This window comes from Peromyscus leucopus, chromosome 19 (assembly GCF_004664715.2).
Source record: "Peromyscus leucopus breed LL Stock chromosome 19, UCI_PerLeu_2.1, whole genome shotgun sequence".
Classification (NCBI taxonomy): domain Eukaryota; kingdom Metazoa; phylum Chordata; class Mammalia; order Rodentia; family Cricetidae; genus Peromyscus; species Peromyscus leucopus.
Window position 1 is genome coordinate 44096127 of NC_051079.1, and position 25477 is coordinate 44121603.

The following is a 25477-nucleotide window of genomic DNA, read 5'->3' on the forward strand; positions in this document are numbered from 1 at the left end:
TTTACTTGGTTGGATGGTTAATGGAAAATGGAGAATTATGGGCCACCAACATCAGCATGTCATTATTTAATATAAATACGAGGGTAGCTTAGATGTGGCATTATTATCTTGTTACTGTTTAACACAAGCATGCTCGCATACATTTGTACACACACACACACAAACACACACAAACACATACACAGGCCACAAGAGTTACGAACACCTGCTTATGAGCAAGACAGTAAGCATGTGTGCACACACACACACACATTCAGGAGCCCTGCTTTCCATGAGGGGACAGAATGATGGCTCCGAAGCCCAGATCCGAAGAGAAGATAAGCAATTCTCCCGCTCTGCACCAGAGATGCAATACATCTTTGTTGACACTCTCTAAAAGTTACTAGGATCATTATTAAAACTGCTCGCAACTATTTTTTTTCTTGTAAGCAATTTACTCTCTATGCAGTTTTATTCAGAGATGCTAAGATTAAAAACAGGGAGGAAAAAGGAAGGGAAAGCAAAGAACTTGGCAAACTTGCACATCCTGGGACATCATTCAATCACTTTCCACACTCTGCGGCATCTATGTCCTTCAATGCAGCGAGCTACCTCACAAACCACAGATTAACTTCCTGGAAGAAGCTAACCCAGCTGAGCCAGCCTCACACAGTTGTTCAGGCAGTGATAAGTTGGGTGAACTGCTTTGTTTTGCAAATGGGTATTACGATAAGTACATTAGCACTGGCTTTTCGTTTGTGTACCACTGGACAGCCAAAGCCGAATGCCTGAGTCAAGAGGAAACTTGCAGGGTGCATTGCGCCCAGAGGTGGCGGGACGCAGCGCTGCCACCTCCCACTGCGCCCTTTCTGTCAGCCTGTTCACCTCCTGTGCCACACGGCTCAAGCTCAGTACATGGCATTGGTTGACAGATGAGAGAGCCCTTGTCAGCAAGCAGTCAGGGTCATCAAAGCTCAAAGTCAGCTAATGCAAACCTTGTCTTTCCCCCTCCAACTCAGAAAAAGATACTTGGGGTTCCTCCAGGGGTGGTTTCTAGGTATTTGTCTCTACTTATTATGTTTTACTTGATCCCCAGAGGTCTGGAAAACAGGATCTTTCCAGCTTTCAGAATGATGTGCATCAGGGCAAGAACACAGTGTTTTCAGATGTACTTGAGTGGACAGTTTCTCTCCTGACAGGCCCAGGTCTCACTATTTGAGACAAATGGCCACGATCCTTATCCTTGCTGCTGAGGTGTGTGGCTGGCTTCCTTTTTTCTTGTTGCCAGACTCCTCCCAGGGTGTGTGTGTGTGTGTGTGTGTGTGTGTGTGTGTGTGTGTGTGTGTGTGTTCCTGTCTAGCAGTCCTCTGGAATCTGTAATGGAGAAATGGCTGTGGATATCAATCCTTGGTCAGGAGGCGACGCAGGAACATGGGCAGTGGCTGTCCATCCATGCCATTTTACAGCACTCAATATTGAAAATTCGAAGAAACAGATAGATAGTTGGTATAGAATATAGTTTTTTTTTCCTCCAAAAATAGGGTTTGTTGGGGTCTGAGGAGATAGCTCTGTGGATAAAGGGCTTGCTGTGGAAGTGTGAAGACCAGGGTTCAGGCTCCCAGAACCCACATGCAAGCCTGGCAGATACGCCCTGCCTGTAATGCAGTGTTCGGAACACAGAATCAGGGGATCACTGGAGAGGGCTGCCTAGTTAGGCTGACAGGACTCAGTGAGCTCTAGGCTCAGAGAGAGACCCTGTCTCAATAGACAAAGTGGAGAGACTGAGGCATCAACTTTGGGTCTGTGTGACACACCCATGTGCACACCCCATACACATGCCCATACATGTTGACATGCATACACGTGTAAAAATAGGTTTTGTTGCTTTACTTTCTATTATATATAATATATTCTAGAAAGCACGGAGAAACTCATTTATGATGCCACCACTCAGAACCACAGAACTCTTATGGGGCAGATACATTTTTGTTTTGGGGGCAGAATTAGCAGTGTGGAGATGGCTTGTAGCGGAACCAGAGAGACTTTTTTTTTTCTTTTTAAAGGAGTTACAGTAGCTTCCAGGCCAATAAACAAAAGGATGTTAAAAGCTGGTGCTCCTCTAAAACTGTGTATAACCCCCTCCTCTAGCCTACCCTGACAAAACCTCATTGACATGATTTTAAATTCTCATAATGCTTCACAGCCACAAAGTACAGCTTCCTGGCACAGCTCTCTTGCTTCACAAAGCAGCCATAGAGGAAGAGCCAGGGGTGTGTTGGCAGGAAAAGCAGACACAGTGACCTTCTGCTGCATGGAATCATTATGTCTGGGTGCACTCCGAGAGTCTATTTTTGGCTTTTGCATAACTCCAGCCCAGAGAGTGTAGCGCTCTCTCCCTATGCTTGATGAACTGGAAGGGAGCAGGGGGTGGCGCACAGTGGTCAGTGGGAGCCAGGGCTATCCCTAGTCAGGTTACCCACTTCAGGCATGGTCATTCACTAGTAACAGAATGCGTGTTCCTCAAAGGAAGTAGTGACCTACATCCACAACAAAATGCCTTTAAAATATTCTAGAAGCAGTTTCTCTTGGACTTATTTCCATCTATGATTTAGCTTCTGAATGATACACTCCATTTCACTTCTCACAAGCCAAGGCATATTATAAGCCACTTGATCAGTGGTGCCCTTTGTAGTGGGTTCTGGGCACTGAGTTCAACATGAAGGGACATGGGCATCTCTCCCTTGCCGCTTCTTCAAGCAAGGCTTGGCTCCTTCTCATGGACCATGTCTACAGAGCCATGCACCCCAGATCATCTAAGTTGTCACTGAGCTTAGGAGTAAGCTGAAGAGCTATTCCAATCTAGCGCTCCTGGAAGAAAAAAATCAGCATGCTTGCTCTATCCCACTGAATACCTTTGAGAGTCAGAGACTGTCATGCTGGCAGAGAATCCCACTAGTCCTAAAAAGACCATTCTTTGGATTAAAACTGGGGTGGGAGGGATCATACAGAGCATGAATGTGCCTGATCACAGTGGAGATGGTTGAGTTGGTTCCAGCCCCAGATGAATGGATCCAATCACTCACTCATACAGAGGAGGAGGGATGAGAGCGTGTTGTGCCCTGATCTCAGGAAGGAGTTGCGATGAAGCATGGATGGGCAGGAGTGGACCTGCAGGCTGTGTGCACCAATTGGCATGCATATGTTGCACCTGGGGCAGTGACAAATGGCCCAGCGCATTGCCCTGTCTTGGTCGGAGTCTCTTGGGAAAACAGCAGGCTGTTGCCTTGGATGCTCAAAGGAGCCGAGCTGCAGGTTTGCAGCTTAGCACTGGTCTTCCACTGGCCTTTTTGAAATCTCAAGTACCATCTGACTGCTTCCTATGACACTTCTCTATGGGAAAGGAAAGTAGCTTCCCAGCCCATCGAAGACTTTTCTCCTTTTACATTTCTACAGTGCCTGGAAAGTTGGGTATGTGCAAACTTGAAGTTTCAAGCTGCACTGGAAGGAGGGGTCCTTTGCTGGCTGGGTTTGACACCTCACACAATCTCATTCTCAGGTTGAGAATAAAGGATGATTTGGTACTGGAAGAGTGGGCGTAGGTGGATAAGGGGGAGATAGTGAAAACGGATCAGGAGGCTAAATAAATGAAAGCCTGATTAGAGAATTGTTCAAATAAAAAGGCTTGTCTGTTAAACTGTGACCCTTGCAGAGGACAGAGGACAGGTTTTACAAAAGCAGGAGCCCCAACCAGCCTGCAGCTAATCACTGCCGGGTTTCTGGAACAGTGTGCCACTGCTAAGTGATTTCCATGGGAACGTGGCTGGCATCATGAAGACACAGACTCAGGACGTGGGGGAAGGGAAGGGAAGCCTTCAGAAAGCACATCCAGGCTCACCTCTACAATCCAGTGCCTCAGCCTTCAGAAAGATCCATGAGGATCACAAAATAAAACGCCCCTCCCAACCAAAAAAAATCCCACTTCTGTTCTTAGAGACCCAAGATTCATTAAGGTGTCCAGTATGACATGATGTCACCTACAATGTGTTGGGCTGTATTCATAGCTTTCTGGGGCACATGTGGCCTGGGTAACAGGTTGCATATACCCAAGGTGCACCACTCACTAGGATAAATGATGAGGACAAGACAGCCTTTCAGACTTCTCTGAGCTCTCCTGAATATCTGAACTTTGAGTCTTCATATTTCTTGAGCTACCTTACCTGGTGGTTGTGAGGCCTGGAAGTAATTAGTCAGTTCTCCATTGCTATAACACAATACTTGAGGCTGGGTAGCTTGTAAGGCAAAGAAGCTTATGATGCTCATAGTTTGGAAGCCAGAACTCCAACAGCATGGCTCTAATGGAAATAAGGGCCTCCCTGGCTGCATGACATCATGGTGGAGGTTTTCTAAGAGGAGAGATCACGTGAGGAGATAGCAAACTTCAGATCTTTCACAGGGTACCTGCTTTTTAAACACCAAGCAAAAATCCTTGCACTCAGAGTGGAGACTCGGCCCCAAGGGTCCAAGGGCTGGCTAAGCAATCCTGACGGCCTGATCTCAGACCCCACACAGAAACCTCGATGCAGTGATGCGTCTATAGTCATATCGCTATTCTGGCAAGATGGGAGACAGGAAGGAGACTTGCCCAGAAGCTCCGAAGCCATCTAGTCCTGGTGTATATGTAGTAACATAAATAATAAGAGAGATCTCAAACAAGGTGGAAGGAGAAACTGACTTCTGTGTGAACTCCACATGTGTGCAGTGTGGCACACATGTGCCTGTACACACACACACACACACACACACACACACACACACACACACACACACACCATGCACACAGGGCCATGGCAGGTGTATGGAGGTCAGAAGACAACTTGCAGGAGTTGGTTTTCCCTTTCTTCCACAAGAATCCTGGGGACTGAACTTGAATCATCAGGCTTGGTAGCAGGCTCCTTAATCCTCTAAGCCAGTCATTCTCAACCTTCCTAATGCGGCGATCCTTTAACACGATTCCTCATGTTGTGGTGACCCCCAACCATAAAACTATTTTTGTTACTACTTCATAACTATAATTTTGCTACTGTTATGAATCATAATGTAAATATCCGATATGCAGGGTATCTGATATGTGACCCATGTGAAAGGGTCATTTGACCCCCCTCAAAGGGGTTGTGACCCACAGGTTGAGAACTGCTGCTCTAAGCCATTTCTCTAGTCCTAGGTTCCACATTTTAAATGTCCAGCCAACCCATCATCATTGCGGCGCCAAGGACCTAGCTCCTAACATACGACCTTTTTGGGTACAAACTATATCCAGATAATAGCACAAGATAAGACCATGCTTTTAGAGTTGGGATCTGGAGATAAGGCTCAGTGGTTAAGAGCACTGATTGCTCTTCCAGAGGACCTAGATTCATTCATTTCCCAGCATCCACATGGCAGCTTACAACTACCTATAACTCTAGTTCTAGGGGATCTGATACCCTTTTCTGACCTCCTTGGGCATGAGGCATACATGTGGTATATAGACATACATTCAGGCAAAAACACCAGTACACACAAAATAAAAACCTTAAAACAAGACAGAATAAAAAGTTAAATGAAATTAATAAAGTTGGGACATGTTATGTTTACATAATTTATGTTTTAAACTATGTTAACCTTAATTCCTATTCTTCTAGCCTGGACTGCACTTGATTTCTCTTTTAAAATCACCTTCGTCCATGGTGTTCAACCTATTTTGTGCTGTATTTTTGCACTATACTTGAACTCTGACATCGTACCCACGTGTTGGACAGGGAACCTTGTCCATGTTCACTGACTTCATGTAGTGATGGAAACGTAATGATATTTGATCAAGATACCTGGGTCTACTTGTTATAGCAGCCACTTACTTCTACCTCAACTAATCTAGCATATAAGAATGAACTAGAAAACAAAATATAAGCTACTCCTAAGTTCCTTTCCAGGCCTGATTGTACCAGAACTGAAGTTTTAGTACAAAGTCAACCTTAGTTTCTTGGGACAGGTCAAGAAGCAGGGGAAATCTGATAGACTGACATCTCTGAGTTTCTAATTTACCCACAAGGTTAAAGGTGGAATCACGGAATCACAAGCCTAAGAGTGTAAGTACTGGCTAGTATGAAGTTGTGTGTGAGAGCTGCTTTGGTGGTCTGGAGCCAGAGTAGGACTTCACAGTCAACCTTAATGCCCAATTGCAGAACTCTTAAGAAGTAGTAGTGCCGGGCAGTGGTGGTGCATGCCTTTAATCCCAGCACTTGGGAGGCAGAGCCAGCCTGGTCTATAGCGTGAGATTCAGGACAGGCACCAAAACTACATGGAGAAACCCTGTTTCGAAAAACAAACAAACAAACAAGCAAGCAAACAGAAGAAGCAGAAGCAGTAGCAAACTACAGCAATGGTCCCTGAAAGTACTAAGTAGTTACTAGTCAATGGGCATCAAGTCAAGCAGATGAATGCACCCCAAAGATCTGCTGTGTAGTTAGGGGACCAGGTCCCGTGTAAACGATGTTACCAAAATGAAGCACAAAGATAAGAGAGGTAGGAGTTAGAGGTGTACACTTGTCCTGGAAGGGTCTTGGGTCACTTCACAACCAGAGCTGGTCAACAGAGCCATCTAAGAAGAAAATCCACTTATTTATTCTTCCATCTAAATAAAACTTTAACTACTTTTTGGGGATGTGTTAGCTAGTCCTAGGAAGTTTCTGATACTGTGGGAGTGCAGCTATCTCAAACTGAACTTGACATTTCCCAAGAAGTTCAGGGAACCAAACAATCTGGAGCCCCAGGCCTCTTCCAGGCTGTAGAGATCAGCATCTTCACATTGCCATCTGTGCCCTTGATCATTCAAGGAACCCCAATGCCCTGAATTTCAGGGGAAGGACACCACAGAACTATGGAATGGCTGGACATTCTGTTTGCAGAGTCCCACGTCACCAGCACTGGCCCAGGACTCAGAAGCCTGACTTCAATTTCCCTCCACGCATCTGCTTCAGAAAGGAGCTGTAAAATACCCCCTAGCTTTCTTCAAGGGATGCATACTCAAGGAGCATGGCCTCCTCTAATGAGACCAAGGAGTGGGCAATGCACTTGGTGGTGAAATGAGAAAGCAGCAATACTGGTCTGTCTGTGAACTTCCCTTCTGAGACAGTTTGGCGGACTGGATTCTAAGAGCAGTCCCCGAGAATGAAAATGCTCTTTGATGGAACATTTCCTTGACTTCCCAGGCATGTTAAAAGCAGACAGTGCACTGCATGGCTGATGAACTTAGAGTATCTTGAATGTTCAGAGCAAATAAGGGGAGGTAGAAAATCACACAGTGACCTTCCTTTCCATCGAAAATGGAGCAAATGACTAATTTCAAAACCATTAACGCGTAAAAGCCGCATATTTCTTCTGAGAACAGGACACAAAGGCTCTCCAAGGAGATTGCTGGGACACGATTACCAGCAACACTGAAGTTTTCAAAAACACGCCAAGGAGGCCATTCACTACGAATGTGGAGCCACAAAGTAGCTGCTTCATTACTTAAATGGCCGCGGCAGGGCTGTGCTTACAGACGCATGCTTCCAAATTATACATTTCTTTCTGGATGCTTCACCAACCTCATTATGTAGAACACAGAGGATGTCATTCCAAATAAAGTGACCATCCAAGTTTTAATAAACCTGTCCATCAGGCACTTGATGAGTCTGGAGGGGGAAACACTGGCTGACCCAGTAAGTGAAAAAAAAAAAAAAAAGAAGAAGAAGAACCTAAACCGACCCCCCACCCTTTTCTGTTTCGTTATTTTCTGTTATGCGCTCACTGTCACACATCCAGAGTACAGTAAGCAAGTGCATTGCCTGTTTCTAAGCATGATGAACATTGAGATAGGAGGGTAATGCTATTTTCTTGAGGAATGTGTAAATATCAGTGATGAGCTTGAGGGAGGAAGAAGCTATGGGCCAGCATAAGGGGAGCCGGCACAGTAGGGTTCTGACTACACATTCCTAGTGCACTGTGTTAAAGTTATCTTCAGTTATTTATCATTCCTCGGCCATGTAATTAATTCTGATTTGTAGCCACAAGAAGTATCAGAAGCATCAGACGAGCCTTATTTTTTTCTCATTAAAAATGACTATATTTTCTCCTCACTCAGGTAAAAACCTTCTCATTCTGCTGAAGGCAAATAAAGTACCAATTATCATATTTATACATATTTCTCCCCCGAAGAAGTACTCATGAAATTAATTCAGATTTTGGAGGCTATCCATTTTTTTCCATTTAATTTTAATTAGATAGATGAAAATGGCAATTAAAAAAAATCCCATAACGACTCTGTGTGTTCAAAGATACAGCGACAGCTGCATCACACTTGTAAATAACAACTGGGCCCCCACTGAGCTGAGGAGGAGGTGAGACTCTACGGATGAGTTTTGAGGGCAGGTCAGGAAGTTTAAAAACACCACATTAGAAAACAGTAAGGGGGGGGGTGGGCAAAACACAGAGAGATGCTTATATGATGTCTCTTGGAAACACACAAGTATAGTATAATCTTCACGTAACTCCCAGAGTGCCTCGTGCCGACCAAACACACTCCCTGTCCAGCATGCCTGAGGAAAAGGAGGCAGAGGAAAGTATGTTGGCAAGAAAAGAAACTCCCTCGTTACAAGGAAGCTAAACACATTCTAAACTACACGTTCCTAATCTGTTGTTAGATTCATGCCTATGCTCCATCAGCATGCACTCGAACGCCCGCACTTGAGGAAGTCGATCCGGGACTGGTCCTCAAGCTGTACTTGCCTCCTATCCTCAAGCAACCCAGCATTAGCCGTGCAGATGTGCCAACTCTACACGTGAGCCTCCTGTGTTCCCGGATCGGGCCGACTACCGGCTTATTTTAAGCGAGGGATGCTTGTGGGCTTTCTTTTCCCTGTGGCACTGAGGCCATGGGAGACGTCCCTATCTTGCCTCTCGACGGGCCCAAGTTCTGTGCTCACTGGAGGCAGGTGGCCGAGGATCTGTGAGGATCAAGCGAGACATCTATCTGGTGGTCCTGCCTCCTGGACACATAAGGATAACTATAGTTACTCAGCTTGCCAAGGAGAATAAGGCAAGTGCAGAAGAAGACCTGTTCTTTTAGGCCCTGCCCTTAGCATTACAGAGATGGGCTCCCTACCACATGCTTCATATTAACAAGGGTTCTCCAAACACTAAGTTTCATATATGGTCAATAGACGTGACTCTGACTAGGTCTCCAGCTGTGTGTGTGTGTGTGTGTGTGTGTGTGTGTGTGCGCGCGCGCGCGTGCGCGCGCACATGCATCTGCTTTGACAGCTTTTATAAACATAAGTAAAAATCACAGAAATACCTCGGGGAATTGCTTTTCTTGGTCATAGACACTGCTCTCTGCATCTCCTCTCCTTATCCCCAAATTCACCAGTACTCTTTTGGAGGGCAGGTGGGGTTTTGCTATGTACCTCAGGCTGATCTCAAACTCATGATCCTCCTGCCTTACCTATCTGGTGTTGGCACTGTGGGCACATGCCTCACATCAGCTGGACTCATAGACTCTTTTCTATTGGTTCCTTAAAATGGCTTCATTTTTTTTTTTTTTTAAATAAGATAAAAACAAGCTCAAAGTGAAGCAGCATACAGCCAAAGGACGCAGCCACCTGAGGACACTTCATCATAGTCGTTTGGTTTGCATCCTGGATTCTTGTGAACCATGAAATTGGCCAATGCAATCTCTTCCTTGACTCTGGAACTTATTTCACGCCCACCTCAGTGCAAAGCATTTGCAAACCTTTTCACAGAACCTCGGCACCCTTCTTCCGACACGAGCTCGTCAGCTTCTCTGCCCCGTACTTGCGCCTTTGCTGGCACCCACCTCGCTCTCCGGCATGGCATCCCTTGACCCCGGAGCTGACAGCAGTTCCCTGTGCCTCTCTTATTCTGCACCTCTGGGGGGCTGGCTCCACCTGGTCTTTTTCCATGTGAGGATGGGTCTGCATTCTCCCAGATCTTCGACAGAAGTCACCCACTGGGGCCTGGTAGAAGTGCCCTAGTGCATGGTCGGCTTACACAGAGGGCTGCCCCCCACCAGTGGATCCCCCAGAGCCCTTCAGTTCCACAGAGGAAAGGTCCTGAGTCAAACATCTGGTCTGGCCCTTTCGCTGTCTATTCTGCCCTATCAAAATTAATGACTAAGGCTTCTTAACTCAATTCACCCTGTTTGACAGAAAGAGAAATAACTTTATATTGATATTGAATCACATAATCATTCCAAGCAAAACAACTAAATAATGCACAGAGGCCCACATTTAAATATCTGTATCCAGTATTCTTTCAAAGCAGACAGAAAAATCACATTATTAATGGCAACAGTGTGCGCATATTTTTTTACGTTCATAACACTATTCATTTTCCTTTTTCTAAGTGCTTAATAAATACTGCAGGTCTTTACTGCCTTCTAGGGTGAAAATAACAGCCATGCCCTCACAGAGCTCATTCATTTGCTTTATGGGATTAAAAAATATATATATCTCTGGTGTGTCACAAATTAACACAATGTTCCTGAGGACAGTGTTTTATTCTTGAGTCTCTAATTTCACTAATAAATGTGAAAAACACATGTAGTCAGATAAACCTCCAGGGAGCAGCCACTGCAGATGCTGAAGATCGGAAAGTTATTCCAGCTAAGATCAGCAATAACACCCGAGACAGGTTCCCAAAGTCTGCTCCAGCTGCCTGGCGTAACACGGTGCAGTGCTTTGTAGGAATGAAGCGTTTATTTCAATTTATTTTTAATAAAGGTAATTAAAAACAATAAGGATATAATATCTCCTAATCAATAGATAATAACCTTGACCAAAGTCATAGGTCCTAATTGTCTATAGGCAATGTGACCCCAACTGTTGTCCCTGAGAAATAGTTCAAGTTTTCTTTAAACACCATGCAAAGGGAGCGTTACAGCAGACCCATAGACACCTCATCATTTCAGTGTAGGAAGCAATCAGAACTCTGCAACTCGCCTTTTGCTATTCCTCCCTCCTCCTCTCCCTCTCTCCCTTCTTCCTATTACGTCATAGCAAACCCCAGAAGTCATGTCATGTCGCTTCCACATCCTCCAGTACGCTTCTAAAAATACAAGCATTTCTTACCTCAGCCCAAAGTAATGATACCTAACAAACTTTATAATAAATTTGCTGTTATGTAATATTTCTATCAAGTTCAAATTTCTCCAACTGCCTTGAAAACAATCCCTTTATGACAGGTTTTAAAAAAACGATTCAAACGAGTTGTACAAATCAAATTGTGTGTGTGTGTGTGTGTGTGTGTGTGTGTGTGTGTGTGTGTGTTTATTTGCCACGGCAAGCATGGGGAGGTCAGAGGACAACCCGCAAAAGACAGCTCCCTCCTCTTACCACGTGGGCCCTGACAATGGAACTCAGACTGTTAAGCTTGGTGGCAAATGTCTCCCCGCCCCTGAGTCATCTCACTGGCCCCTTCTTGCCTTCGCTGCAAGTTTATATATGTTGTCTCCAAAGTCCTAGCTCAAGTTACACTTTCTTTATTTCTGCTTTGTCTTGTGGTGTCTTTGGCTTGTTCCAGCCCCTTCATTTTCTGGAAACACATGGCTCAGCTTAGTTTCAGGTTCAACTCTCAGTTGACAAGAGCTCATGATGGTATTGTGTAGTTTGTGGTATATCACACCAGAAGGCCAACTTCTAGTGGGTCCAAAAAAGTTCCCAGTTTGGGCATTTCTTTAAAGATCTAACGGTTGTATGCATTAGTGACGTGTACCTGAATTATTTCAATTGTGGACTATAGAAAGACTCCCCTTCCCCCCAGTTTTATGTCCTTTTCCCACTTAGTAGTTGGAATTCTTTTGCAACAAAGAACTCTTCTTCTTCAACCAATGTGACATAAATATCCTGAACTGCAATTTATACACAGAAGGCAGAGTTCTTGTTCAATTCTTTCCTGTGACTACCAATCTTCAAAGTGAAGAACTGGTGTCGTCCTTTAGGAATTGGTGACATCCTATAGTAACTGTTTTGTTTATATTCTCCCCCCCGCCCATGGGGTTCCTTGTGTAGCTTTGGAGCCTGTTCTGGAACTCACTTGGTAGACCAGGCTGGCCTTGAACTCTCAGAGATCTGCCTGCCTCTGCCTCCCGAGTGCTGGGATTAAAGGCGTGTGCCACCAAGGCCCGGCTTGTTTATATTACTCTTAAAGGGCTCATTTTTCTCCAGTGAAATAAAGAATTGGATCATAGCCGGGCACACACCTTTAATCCCAGCACTCGGAAAGCAGAGCCAGGTGGATCTCTGTGAGTTCGAGGTCAGCCTGGACTATCAAGTGAGTTCCAGGAAAGGCGCAAAGCTACACAGAGAAACCCTGTTTTGAAAAACAAAAACAAAAAAAACCCAAAGAAACAAAAAAAAGAATTGGATCATTACATGACAACAAGCAGCTCTTCTTTTTGAATCAAGAGCACTAGAGGTTTGCTGAGCAAGTCTGATAACCTTGACCCCATGTAAAAGCCAGCGTGTCTGAATTCCCAGCACTCTTACTGCAAGGAGGAAGGTGGAGCCAGGAGAGCCCCCAGAAACGCTAAAGCTGCCTCTTGTGGAGCACGCAACACAGTTCAAATAAAAGTGCCTCAAACAAGGTGGCAGACAAGGACTGACACCCAAGGTTGTCTTCTGACCTCCACACAAATGCCAAGGCATGTGTATGCCTTCATACATAAACACACATACATGTGAACAAACAAACATTCAAATGAGGAGAGCCAGACTTGTGGCTTCATGGATGTAAAATAAACTGGGGGCCTGGTCTCACCATAGAGCACTCTAGGTTGGAGGGCAAGATATGGTTTCCTGCCCCTGCTTTGCCATCCAAGACTCTTTTCCTGGGGGTTGGTGTTGTCTTCTCTCAGGCCCCCAATTCTTTGTATACAGAGGCCTTCTGAATTTACTTTTTCCCCAGGAATAGGGAGACCAACCCTAAAATAGCTTTTCTTTTGTTTGCTGCTCTACATATCAATGGTGTCTCTTGCCCCTGAAGACCTGTAATCTCAGATTATTTCTTACATACACCTGGAGGCACTCCAAGCCCATGGATGGCACTGGCAGAGGGCTTAGTGGAGGCCACTTTGCTGGAGTGTTTCGACTTTGTGATCCTGCCCAATGAAGCTTGCAGGTGGCTGTACCCTGGCCAGTGTCACGCTGGTTAACACATTGACATGCTGGGCAAGCTTCCACCAGGGGGAAAAAAATCTGCACATATATGAGAAGCATTTCCCTTTTCTTCTAATAAGGGTAAAAATGCTTAGATACTTTATAGGTACCCCCCACAGAAGCATCCATAATTCTTTTGAAACCACAGTTGACAAGTGTCTGTAAGGCAGGAACCTTTCTGTTCTCTTAGAGCAGGCATATATATTTGCCTATTATCTCCTTGTTTTACTGACGGGCATCTGTCAGTTAGACATTAAGACAGAGTGATACCGGGAAGATAACACACTGGCTCTGATCACACAGTTCAAGAAGCACTTATGAAGAGCGTGTGTTTTGGAATCCTAGACGCTCAAGTGCCCATCTGCATTTCCAGTTAGTTTGAACTGAGGGTCGATTAGCAAAGCAGTGACAGGAGAAGAAGAGGGGTAGAGTTAGAGGAAATCCCTCCACAGCCCTGTAGACACTCTTGTGAGCACTGCTGTTCTACGGAGAGCGGCACATTAGCATCTATTCCAAGGAGGCGAGGCAGGATGCAGGAGTGTTTTCCTAGCTTCAGTGGAACTTACTAAGAGCTGTGAAACCAAGAAGAGGCAAGACACATCTTGCCTCTGTGAGTGAAGGCTGTGCACACATTATGAAAAGGCTGATGTGTCAGGAGTGAAAGAGAAGTGTGAACTTCAAATAAACTAACAAAAGCAGCCTGCTGCTGCTGAGAAGCGGTCTAGTGAATGGCTCTGATTGTACTTGAGTATTTGCATCTCCAGGTCCTGACTTCTTTACTGATGCAAATCAAAGCATATCATACTTATGGACCTTCTATAAGGCTATGCTTATGCTATTATTAACCATAAACTCTTAAGCATCACAGATTTCACCACAGATCTTAGGGACTGATTGAAGGATCATCCCCATTGCAAAATTCCAATCTGGGCACATGAGAGGAAGCAGGTGTGAGTGGTTATGTGGTTGGCATAGTCAACTTGACTAGCATAGAGACCAGAAATACCAGCTGTACCAGCAAGAAGGGTTTACCTACCTACTTTTTATATTTTGGACAGGGTTTTACTATGTAGCCCAGGACAGCTTTGAACTCATGATCCTTCTTCCTCAGCTTTCAGAGTGCTGGAATTATAGGTGTACGCCACCACACCCAGGTACAATTTCCCTTTTTGAAACAGCAGGGAAAGGTTACCTGGTACAATGATTTGACATGTGAGTCCTCAGGTTAGACACTTTGGGTTTGGGTCTCTTTGCTCTTCCATTTATCAGTTATTTCTCTGTAAGCTGGGGATAAAATGGTGGCCATCACATCTGTTTAAGATGAAGTGAAATACTGTGTATGAAGTACCTAGCACAGAGGTTGGCACAACAGCAAACACTGTACAAGGGCCACCTCTCTTCAGATATCCCCGGGGATTCACTAGTCTTCAGTATGTCTGTTCGAGCCAACACACATGTCCATCCTTTCTATGGGCATTCATTAATATGGAATGCAAAACAGTACTCTGAGAGGCAAAGTAGATAAATAGAAAAAATGTGGTTGGGAAGGAGGCAAATAGGGCTTTTGCCACCAGGGAGTAGGGCTCAATTATTTAACTCCTTCATGTATTTGAGAAAAAGGAGAATGTCCTTGCCACGAGTATTTAAAGGGCCTTACCTGAGTAGGTACAGGGTGAGTGGTTGATCTCTTTAAGATTAGAATGGCTGAGAAACGTTGTTACTAGCTAGTATGATCTTGGGCTGGGGAGGACCAGCAAGAACATGCCAGGGAAACATCTGGGTAAGGTCAAAAGCACCCATTGAGGCACATGAGAAACTTAAGGCCATTGGGTGTTACTGGAAGGTGAGATGTGCAGAGAATATTCCCCTACAACACAAGTGTCACCACAGTACAGGAACCTTTCTCCCTTCAGTTATGCCTCGGGTAATAAATATGAGGCTGGGAAGAGCCAGATGGGCCACTACAGCGCCTGGTACTTTCTCTCTGTCCTCCTTAACTTTGTAAAAGACCTGGGCACCATTTTGACTTCAGAATGAGGTAGCTACTCTGAAGCACTCAGTGCAGAGACGAAGGGATGTGTGGTCTTATTCTTTCCAGGGGAGGATGTGTCTACACTTTTCTGACAACACAGGAAAAAGGCAAACTGAATTCATCCCTGTATTCTGATCCATGGACCTCAGCATTTCTGTAAGTCAGGTACCCTTCACTTTGTTTACCCAGTGCTTGTGCGGGTCTACTAACATGTTTACACGGTACGCTAGGGAGGAATGTACAGCTTTGAGAAATAAAATAGGGGCCTTTGCAACTCTTGGATCTGGGTCGTAAGAATATGTACTCTCTAAGGAGACTGGACTACACTTCATCACGATTTTTTATTAAGTTCTGCTTTCAGGTGACATAAAATATGTGACCAAAGGTAACCCATGGCAGTGCATACACATGCAAGCATCCTTGCTTTGCTGATTCTTCCAGCTCTGTCTGTTCATAAACTGGACTCATTCCTTAAATTCACAAGCCATGATCACTGTGGTAAATCCAATAACAGAATTTTCTGCTGTAAACATGGCATTCTCCTCAGCATCTTTTTACAGCCCTTAAGTGGTTTTGATGTACATGGAACTAAAAGCCTGGAGAATTAAAAATCACACAAATAATGAAAATGAGTTCCTAGGTGAATTACCCATTACTGTGGGGGTTTTGGACTATTTTCATTAAAAAGAGTAAAGAGGCCATCTAAAGATGTTTGTGTATCTACAGATGATTGTGAAGTCATTTTCTTTATTTCTTTCTAACTCCCATAAGCCTCTTTTATTAGTTGCGAGGAAAAAAGCTCCAATCTGCTTCGGTAAACTGCATTCTTTTTTCAACTACAGAAGCATCCGTGGTTTCCTTACATGAGCAATCTTTTTTAATGGCAGTGAAGTGATTGGGAAGACAGCATTAAAAGGCAGATTTGATGGGACTTCTCTCCATCTGATAGGCCCTTCCTACCTTCTTTTCTTATCATTTTAGGACCTACTGCTTTTCACAAGTTCCTGACATACAATGGGCACTTGAAGGTACTTGCTGACTTAACGAATGGACAGATGAATTCACTATCTTAATAGCAAATTTTGTTGTCATATAGTCATATGGGTGACACAGTCTTCCTACTTAGGAATATGATTTTTCTGACAACTTTAAAGCATTCTCATATCTCTTCTGAGATCTGAGGGTTGTCTTTTTTATTTCTCTCTTGAACTTTGAATGGCTTTTGTATTCATTTGCATAGTGGAAATCAGTTATCCTTATTTTTTCATTGAAGAAAATGAGTAGGCAGGCCATGAATTTAAACTCAACATAGTAATGGGTGGCAGATCTAAAATAGAACTTTTTACCCCCATTTACACAGTCTCCTTAAGTTGGTGTGAAGAGAAATTGTTGAAAAGACACTGAAAGAGTGCAGAGTTTGTGGCTCACGTCTGTAATACCAGCACTCTGGAGCCTGAGGCAGGAATATTGTGAATTTGAGGCCAACTTGAGCTACACAGTGAAATCCTGTCTCAAAACCCAACCAATCAGCCAACCAACTACTCACTCACCAACCAAAGAATAACAGAACAGGTAGATAAAGGGGCCAGCACACTTCAGAGGGAAGGGACTCTCCATTTTCCCACCAACTCAGAATACTGTTACAATACAGAAAAGGGGATTGCCATGTGCTAAATAAGATCATCCCACCCACACAGGCCCAGGTCCTTGGATTGCTGTGTGAGATGCAGTGTGAGCATGGGGGAATGGCGTCGTTTCCTAAATCAGAACTCAAGGCTACACTCTCTCACTGGGAACAGAACGGCCGAGGAGAGTTGGAATGGTACCACAACTTCCATACTTAGAAATATTATTTGTGATTGGGCTTTTACTGCCTGGTTTTAGTATCCAACCCCCTTTAGCCTGGTCTCTTTTTTTGTTGTATCATACAGTGCCCGGCAGTGGAGGAAGCCTGCATTCTGCTTCTGAATGATGGGCTGTGGCCATGGCAAAATCACAAGACACAGCCACTGTTGTAGAGAAAAGCAAGTTACTATTCCAATTAGTCACCTGTAACTGTAGGCTGGAAAGGACAGGCAGACAAAGGTGGCATGGTGCTGGGAGATATAATCCTATGTGTCATCTTAAGAGGGCCACAGGTGCTCAAGTGTTTGATTAACCATTATCCTGGGTATTTTTGTGAGGATGGTTTCTTTCTGGATGAGTTTAATGTTGCAGTTGAGAGACAGAACACCATCCTCAATGTGGAAATTTAGAGTCTGGAATGAAACCAAACCACTGGAGCTCACCGAGGAAGACAGAACTCTTCCTCGCTGCCTGCCTTCTACATGGACAGAAGCCATTACCTGCCCTGAGCAAAACTCAAACACTGGCTCTTCTTGCATCTTCAGCCTGCTCTGTTCAAGACTAAAATGACATCATTGGCGTCTCAGGGGGTTCCAAAGGTTTTTCTGAGCATGAGTGACAGGCTCTCTCACACAGAGAAATAGTTCAGAGGTATGCATCTTGTCTTGAGACTTTTAGGACATAATGTTTGAGTCTTTAAGAAATTTATTTTAAAAGCATATGCAGAAATGCAAACAGAGTTATGCATAATCAGCAGTGTCTCTTTATACCCTGAGGTATTCCTTTCTTGTAGCATAATGTGACATAACTGTCCAACAGTTGGGTTAAGGTTAAACAGAGTACTTCCATATCACTGATTATAAGCGAGACCATTGGCATTACTTTATAATAAGTGTCTAACAGCACTAGGAAATAAAGCATAAAACTGTAAGAAAAAGTAGGATATGCAGCATTTATACTTAGAATTTCAAGTCTAACTTATCAAAGAGAGAAAGATGGTTTATCAGTGTGTGGGCATTGGTTCTCTCCAAGCTGTAAGTGCTTCCTACCTCACCTTTGTTACTTATGCTTTTTACCTTTGTCAAATAAAATACACTTGATTATATTTTCAAATATGGGTGGACAAATAACCTCTTTTACAGGGCTTACGGGGGAAGCACATCAAACTAGTTCCTGAGAAAACAAACCTTAACTACTGAAATTGAACAAGAACAAGCCCAGCCCAAACTCAAACACCATACGCCTCCATCAGGGATGCCCTTCATTCCAGAGGTGTGAAAGGACATTATAAATCTCGGGGAAGGAATCCAGTAAGCTCTCTCCATGGTTGCCTGTTCCAGGAAACACCTGAGTTAGTGAGTGGGGAGATGCTGGGTTGAGCCTCACAGGCCCCTGGGCTTTTGCTGCTGACTGGCTTTGGGACCACCAGCCTGTCATTTACTGTCCCTTAGCTGCAGGTCTTTCATCAAGGACACACGAACATTAAGTCAGCCTCTGAGCTATAGCAGGTATTACCAGAATAAAACAAAGCAGTGACCATTGAAACTCCCTCAAGTACAAGGCACTGAGGCCATGTTAACAAGTGGTTATCAGAGTTCAGCACCATGTTCACATTTATGTCCTCCTGTGGTCACCTGCTCCTTGATGGCTGTCACAGATACCGGTAGTAGAAGGACAAAGTGATCCAGACAGGATACTCTCTTTTCTTTTCCCTGCACAAATACAATGTGCCTAAATTAGCATTTAGTTGACTTTTTTCTTTCAAACTAGAAATATGCTAAATTAAATTAAAAATCCATATACTTAACTGGAGTCATATTCGTGTGAGAGGAGACGAATCTATAAACAGCAGCTCGCTGCAATGATCTGCCAGGCTTTTATAAGGCCACATTTATCATTCCTCTGTGGAATTTATACATCCAAATTGCCTGGCCAGCAGATATATATTTAAATACATGGCCTCATGTGAATTGGCGGGCCTCTGTTTCATAATGAGGAAACTAAAAGCAAAGGGATTTTATGATTTTCTCAGTACCCTAAAGTTAGCAGAAGAACCCGATTAATTCACTTCCTGACCTCAATTTCTATACGACCAGCTACCACTATTATTATTCTCAGGTATGGATTAAATAACGTGGACCTTAGTATTTTTGTTTGGGAGTGGGGAAGGGCGGGATAAAAGGAAGCAGTGGGGAGAGAGGAGGCCCCCTCCCCTCAAGTGAGCACTGTAGGTGATATCTCTAGGAATGACAAACATATTCACAAAAATGCTCCCAAGTTTCCTAACCACACTGAGTAGGGTTGTAAGCTTAAGGAAAGCACATGTTCTTTTGATAAGACCTGAATTTTGAAATGGAAAGAATCTTGGTATTTAATGCTTGGGCAAGGTGGTGTGAAAGGTTGTGGGATGTCCTGGATAAATTCTATAAAATGCCCTGTGGTGCCTATCACCGACATGATGAGCATGGGGACATGAAGACCTCTGCATCCCCCAGCACTTTGGGGGAGTGTAGAACATAATCCTGTTCTGCTGATCTGGTTCTCCAGACTTCTATTTATTTAAACTAGCAGCTCACAAGCAGAGAGGAAAAATAAAAGCACCCCACAAACACAAGGAACCTTCAAAGCAGACCCTGGACTCCCTCCTTAGTGTCCTCAAGGTTTCACACTGCAGATGCAGCCTCTTACATCTGTGAGTCATCACACATTTTTTTTTTAAGACATCAAAACTCATTCATGTTCCATCTTCCTCAATGATTTAATTTCCCCCACAGCACTTCAGAACTGTAGGCAAGAAAGTTCTGGGAGCTGTCCTACTGAATTACAGAAATTAGAATCTGGTTTGAGGGAAATAACTTCACATGTGCATTGCAATGAAGAAAATGTAATATTTCCCCACTTTCTCAGGGGCCCAAACAAGTAATTTCCCTTACTTCTTACGCATAGTAAAGGAATGCAAGTGATCTCCTTTGGCTTTTGAAATCACATACTTTGGGAACAGAGGAGGAAGTTGAAGGCTATTTCTCACTGGGTAAAAATGTACCAGAAACATAATAGATGGCTGTCTTTCTTCACCTTACAGTGGCTGCCAGAGGTTTCTTTTTTCCTCACTGTGTAATAATTGCACCCTTGGCTGGAGAGGTGGCTCAGCACTGGCTGCTCTTCCAGAGGACCTGGGTTCAATTCCCAGCATCCACATAACAGCTCACAACTGTCTGTAACTCCATTTCCAGGGGATCCAACATCTTCACATAGACATACATGCAGGCAAAATACCAATGCACATGAAATAAAATAAATCATAATAAAAAATTTGGGGACTGGAGAGATGGCTCAATGGTTAAGAACACTGACTGCTCTTCCAGAGGACCCAGGTTCAAATCCCAGCACCTACATGGTAGCTCACATCTGTCCTTAACTACAGTCCCAAGAGATCCAAAACCCTTCCACAGGCAAAACAAAACACAAACACACATTAAAAATAAATAAACAATTAAAAAAATAATTGCACACTTACAAGCTCCTATTACTACGGATTCACCAACAAAAGCAACCTAATGCTATGGTTGATTTCAACAGGTAATGTTCAGCTTAAGCACTAGGATTATTATTTATATAACTTGACAATGTCATCTCCTCGGCATGTCTTCTGTACAAAGAAAAGGTTACCAGCAGCATGTCACCTATATAACCCTACCTTTATGCCCTTTCTTTATAAAGGAAGGCTTCCTCACATGGCATGCAGTGGCCATGGCTGATAAAATACGTAGGAGAGGTCTGGATGAGAGCCTATCACTTTAGCACTACCCATTAAGCATGTTCTTCTCATCCCTGACCCTTCCCATAAACGAGTGCCGGGCAATCACCCTTCACTCCGATTACTCTTGGAGCATGGCGTAGAATTAATAAAACAGAGCACACTGGTGTCTTAGAAGAAATTTTTACTAGCACTTTTTGAAAGAGTTGTAACTCTAACCTCAGAGATTCTTGTAGACTAAGAGTATGTGAGCCTCAAATCTGAGATGATAACAGAAAGAAATCTAAGTGTTATGGCTTTGTGTTATTCACCCATGGCGATCATCTTCTATAAATCACAACAAACACTGAATTAGTGAACACTGAACCATTTCTCCTAGGGAAATATGGGGTTAGGTTCCTGACTAGACCATGTTCACTTACAAATCAACATATAACATTGTTTTGTGAATGATTAAATGTTAGTTAGCACACATTGGTGACTCATTAATATTGAACCTATGATCCAAACACTGTGGGTCACAGCCGAATGAAGCTCATCTGTCACACTTATTTTCTCCATAAGGCATTATCTTTTACTCTGGGACACTCAATAGCACTTTAGCACAGTCCTTGGAGGCCACTTTAGAGAGTGAGATCACCAACCCAAAGCACAAAAGTGTGAAAAATGGGGGAAAAAAAATGGACTACAAAAGGACATTTTAAAAAGTCTATTAAAGCTAAAACAAGAAGTTATCACATTCCTAACCTTCCTTGACCTCAGCTGGACCATGTACACCAGGGTGACTCCAACCCTTTGCCACACCATGTATGTCTGTGAGAGACTGTGAAATTGCCTTGAGTATTTACTTGGGAGTTATACATACATTTGAGTGAGTAAGGGAATTTGCATATAAGGAAGCCTTGAATAACAAAGATTGAATGTGTAAATTCTTTTCTTCAATAGCATATCCTGTTCTCTATGTCTTTTTTTCCCTAAAATTTTCTGATTCTCTTTTCTCTGATACCCTCAATCAATCTTCCATGCTAAACGGAAACATTTTTATTCTACGCAGCTATCACAATTGTGGTGCAACTCTGTCTTACTGATTTCTTTACATGGGAGTTTGGAGCTCGGATTTTCAGAAGGGAAAGAGTGCTGTGGATGGTGGAAAAGACAGAAAGACAAGTCTACAAAACTCTATTTCCTGTTTTAGAAATTAGGCAAAGTGCTGTGTCTGGGTTGTTTGAATAAACACAGTCAATTTTATAAGCTATTAATGTTTCATAACGTATTTTGCTTCATAATTTTATAGAATGACAAGACATCACTAAATATTATAGGGGGGATGCTAAGAGGAACACCTGGGAAAACAGGCCTCTGTCTCCTTAAGGACTTCGTGTGCTAAACTACACTTCAGGAGCTTTCTGATACCAGGTAAGAGTTAGAAGTTCAAGCCTATTTTTTTTTTTTTCAAGTTGCCTTCCCTAAACCATTGAGGAAGGTTTCGACACCATCCACCCAACAAAGAAGCAGAATAAATAAAAACAAACTAACAAAAACAGTTGCGAAAACTCACACTTGTTTAGAAACAGCTTTCAGAATTGTGCTTAGCTTTTCAAAACGTAAGCCAAAATGCATGTTGTATGTGCTAATGGCGCCCTGGAGAGCAGGACATGAATAAGGCAGGGCGGACTGGCACTTCCTCCAGCTCATGCAGCACTGAAGTAAGATTCTGGCAGAGTGATTGTTTACATTTGGCCCTGGTCCCAGGAAATAGCACTCATTCATTCAGTCATTTATTCGCTGGTTCAGAGGTGAGAGCACCACAGGACAGATGGGGGTCCCTTCTCTTTGCCAGAATGGCCATCAGATCCTGACCCGATTGCCACTCATTTCCATCGAGGATGGACACTAGCACTTGTCCCGTGGAGGAAGGCTTGAAGGAACGGGAGGTGCGTTCTCTAAGGGCATGCCCACAATGAGGCGACCCTAGCTTCGAGCAGTGCAGTTTGTCTCGGTGACTCTGTAAAGTCAAACTCCAAAACTGCACAATGCGTCATTGATCCTGGTTATACAACTGTGGATCTTCCGAGACCCACGGAGCAGGCTTCCTAGCGCTTCATACCTAAAATTAACTTCATAACCCATTACAGTTCTCTGAAAGACAACGGAAACCCTCGAGTATTCTGAGCTATTTAATCACATTGCGGTTTTAAAAAATGGTATCAACACTGTTCCCACCACTTCCCACATGGTTTAAGAAGCAATAAAAACCTTGAAAGCCTCAATGTAATCACTCAGTATAATCACGGAGGCTTTTCCTAATGACATCTTAACTCTTTAGGGGATCTGTCTTAGCTATTCCAGCCAGGACTTAGCAAACCTTTAGAAAGCATGTCAGGTCTTGCATACTGTGTGGACTTTGTCACAGTCACCTCACTAGGCCACAGCAGCATGGAAACCACCACAGACATTAAACAACTGAGTACAGTTACGTATTTCAATAGAATTTCATTTGGGACACTGAGATTTAAATTCCCTGTACATTTCACATGTCACAAAGTATCAGTCTTTGCTTTAGTTCTGGAAAAAAAAAAGAATATGAAAACTATTATCGTAGTCTGAAAAAGCAAATATAGTCCTTGTCCAATAGGGGTTTATCAACCAAAACAAATAACAACAATATGGCCACAAAATACAGAGAAATAACTATATACACAACATGGTAAGATAATGGCTTAGGGTGAGCTATTTCTATTATATAGTTAAAGTCTCTAAGGTTTTACTGGTGGCAGTGTTTTGCAAGGGATGTCTTAGGCCGTTTAAAGCCATGAGAAAAATCCACATGGTTATTGGCTCTCATTCTGACCAGGTGACTGCCTGGAAATTTCATCAGAAGCACTTATTATGTGGCCAAGCTCAAACTTTGCACAGCTTTCAATCCCTGCTGTATTAACAGTACCATATTATTAGCAAGCCTTTCTTTTCCTGGGATTCACATCAAGAAATGACGCTAAGATGTAGCAGTGTCTTATAGGAAACACCAGAAGAAGAGGAAGTATTGGAGGACATAAAAATAATAGTGCTCCCTATATGCTACATGTAGCTCCAGACACCTGACTTTTGTTACCCAGTTAACCCTGTAATGATCCCGAGACAGGAATTTTAAAAATTGCTCTTACTGTGTTAATAGGAAGCTATAGCACAGAAGGGTTAAGTTCACTGTCCATGATCACTTAGCAGAGTCTGTACTGAACCCAGGCATGGACCCGTGCTCTCAGGGACCCATACTGCCACCTCCCAATACTGAAGGAGGGGTCTAATAACCAGTAAAGCTCTGTCACTTGCATGGCATTACTTTGCCAGACTCTTTTTATAACATCCATTCACCATACCATCTCCCTTTCTGTCTCTTTCTGTAGGGATCCAGTGGTCCATTTTCTAAAAGCCAAAGTCAACCTGTAAGCCCCCCCCCCCCGCCCCCCCGCCCGCCCAAGCTTCTTGGAATGCTGGGAGTTGTAGTTCTTGGAAAAATAACAAAGCCACATGGGAAATACAGTGGCCGTAGGATTTTGTCTATAAAAAGCCCCTACAACACATGTATCATCCCCACTCACTGTGATTCCAGAGAGTGGTCCTGACCAGAGTCCATCCTAGTCAATATTTAATTAAAGCTTGCTTCAAATTTGTCTCAAAACTGTGGAACCATTTTTCCTCTCGAGAATCTTAGGATTAACGTTTCCCACTCGGAACAGGAGTGTTCGTAGGAAAGCCACACTGATTAGTAAGTGTGGGGCTGGAATGCAGCAGACCTCGGTTCCTGCTTAGATGTGAGCGGAAGACCCCGCTTAGATCATTTTAGCTCTGGGGGATCTGATTTCTTCACAGACAAAACAACAGCTGTTCTTATGGACATGATCAGATGGCTCCACATGTGTGGAAGTATTTTATCATCTATAAGAACGGAGCAGTGCTGCTAGTTATTTTTATTACACACACAGCTTTTCCTGTTCCATTCCTTCTCTAGTTACTGTAAACAGTAATGTATCTGGCGATCACAGGATTTTGCACAATCGTTTTCTTGGCCGACCCTTCCTCCCGTTTGTCCTCTTTATTCACTGAGGAGACATGATTTCTGCCCCTCATTCTGACTCCTGTCCCTCATTAGAGATGACAAGACATATGGAGGTATGCTGGAGCTGGCTTGGCCTATTGCCTCCAGGTCTTCCCAACTCCAATTCAAGGAAACCGTGCCCTGAAATTGGTGATGGTGAGAGTATTTATATCACGGAAATGGCAAATTATACACACTGTCCTCCCTTTATCCTCCCAACTAGAAAACTACTTGCTGCATATGCACCAGCACACATCTGGATTTAGAAGCAAACTAACAGACTATTACAAGTGTTAAGAAGGAGAGCACAGAGTGGCTTGGAAGTGGGTAAGGAATTACCAGAGCTACGAGGGATGAGGGATGAGCAGAGGCAGCCAGAGACTCCTGGAGGAATGGGTCTTAAGCCAAGACAGCAACAGGAGCTAGCCAGACAAAGGATGCAGGAAAGAAAGTTCTAGGTGGAGATAAAGGAGAGGGTTAGAGTAACTGAACGCCGCTCCTTAAGGCTTTGGTGCCAA

General features: G+C 43.6%; 1 protein-coding gene across 1 annotated transcript in view; it reads right to left on the reverse strand.

The window, feature by feature from the left end:
- Marchf3 (membrane associated ring-CH-type finger 3) overlaps positions 1 to 25477 on the reverse strand; it is a 145377-nt gene that overhangs the window by 35775 nt on the left and 84125 nt on the right. The gene's annotated exons all lie outside the window — the stretch shown is intronic.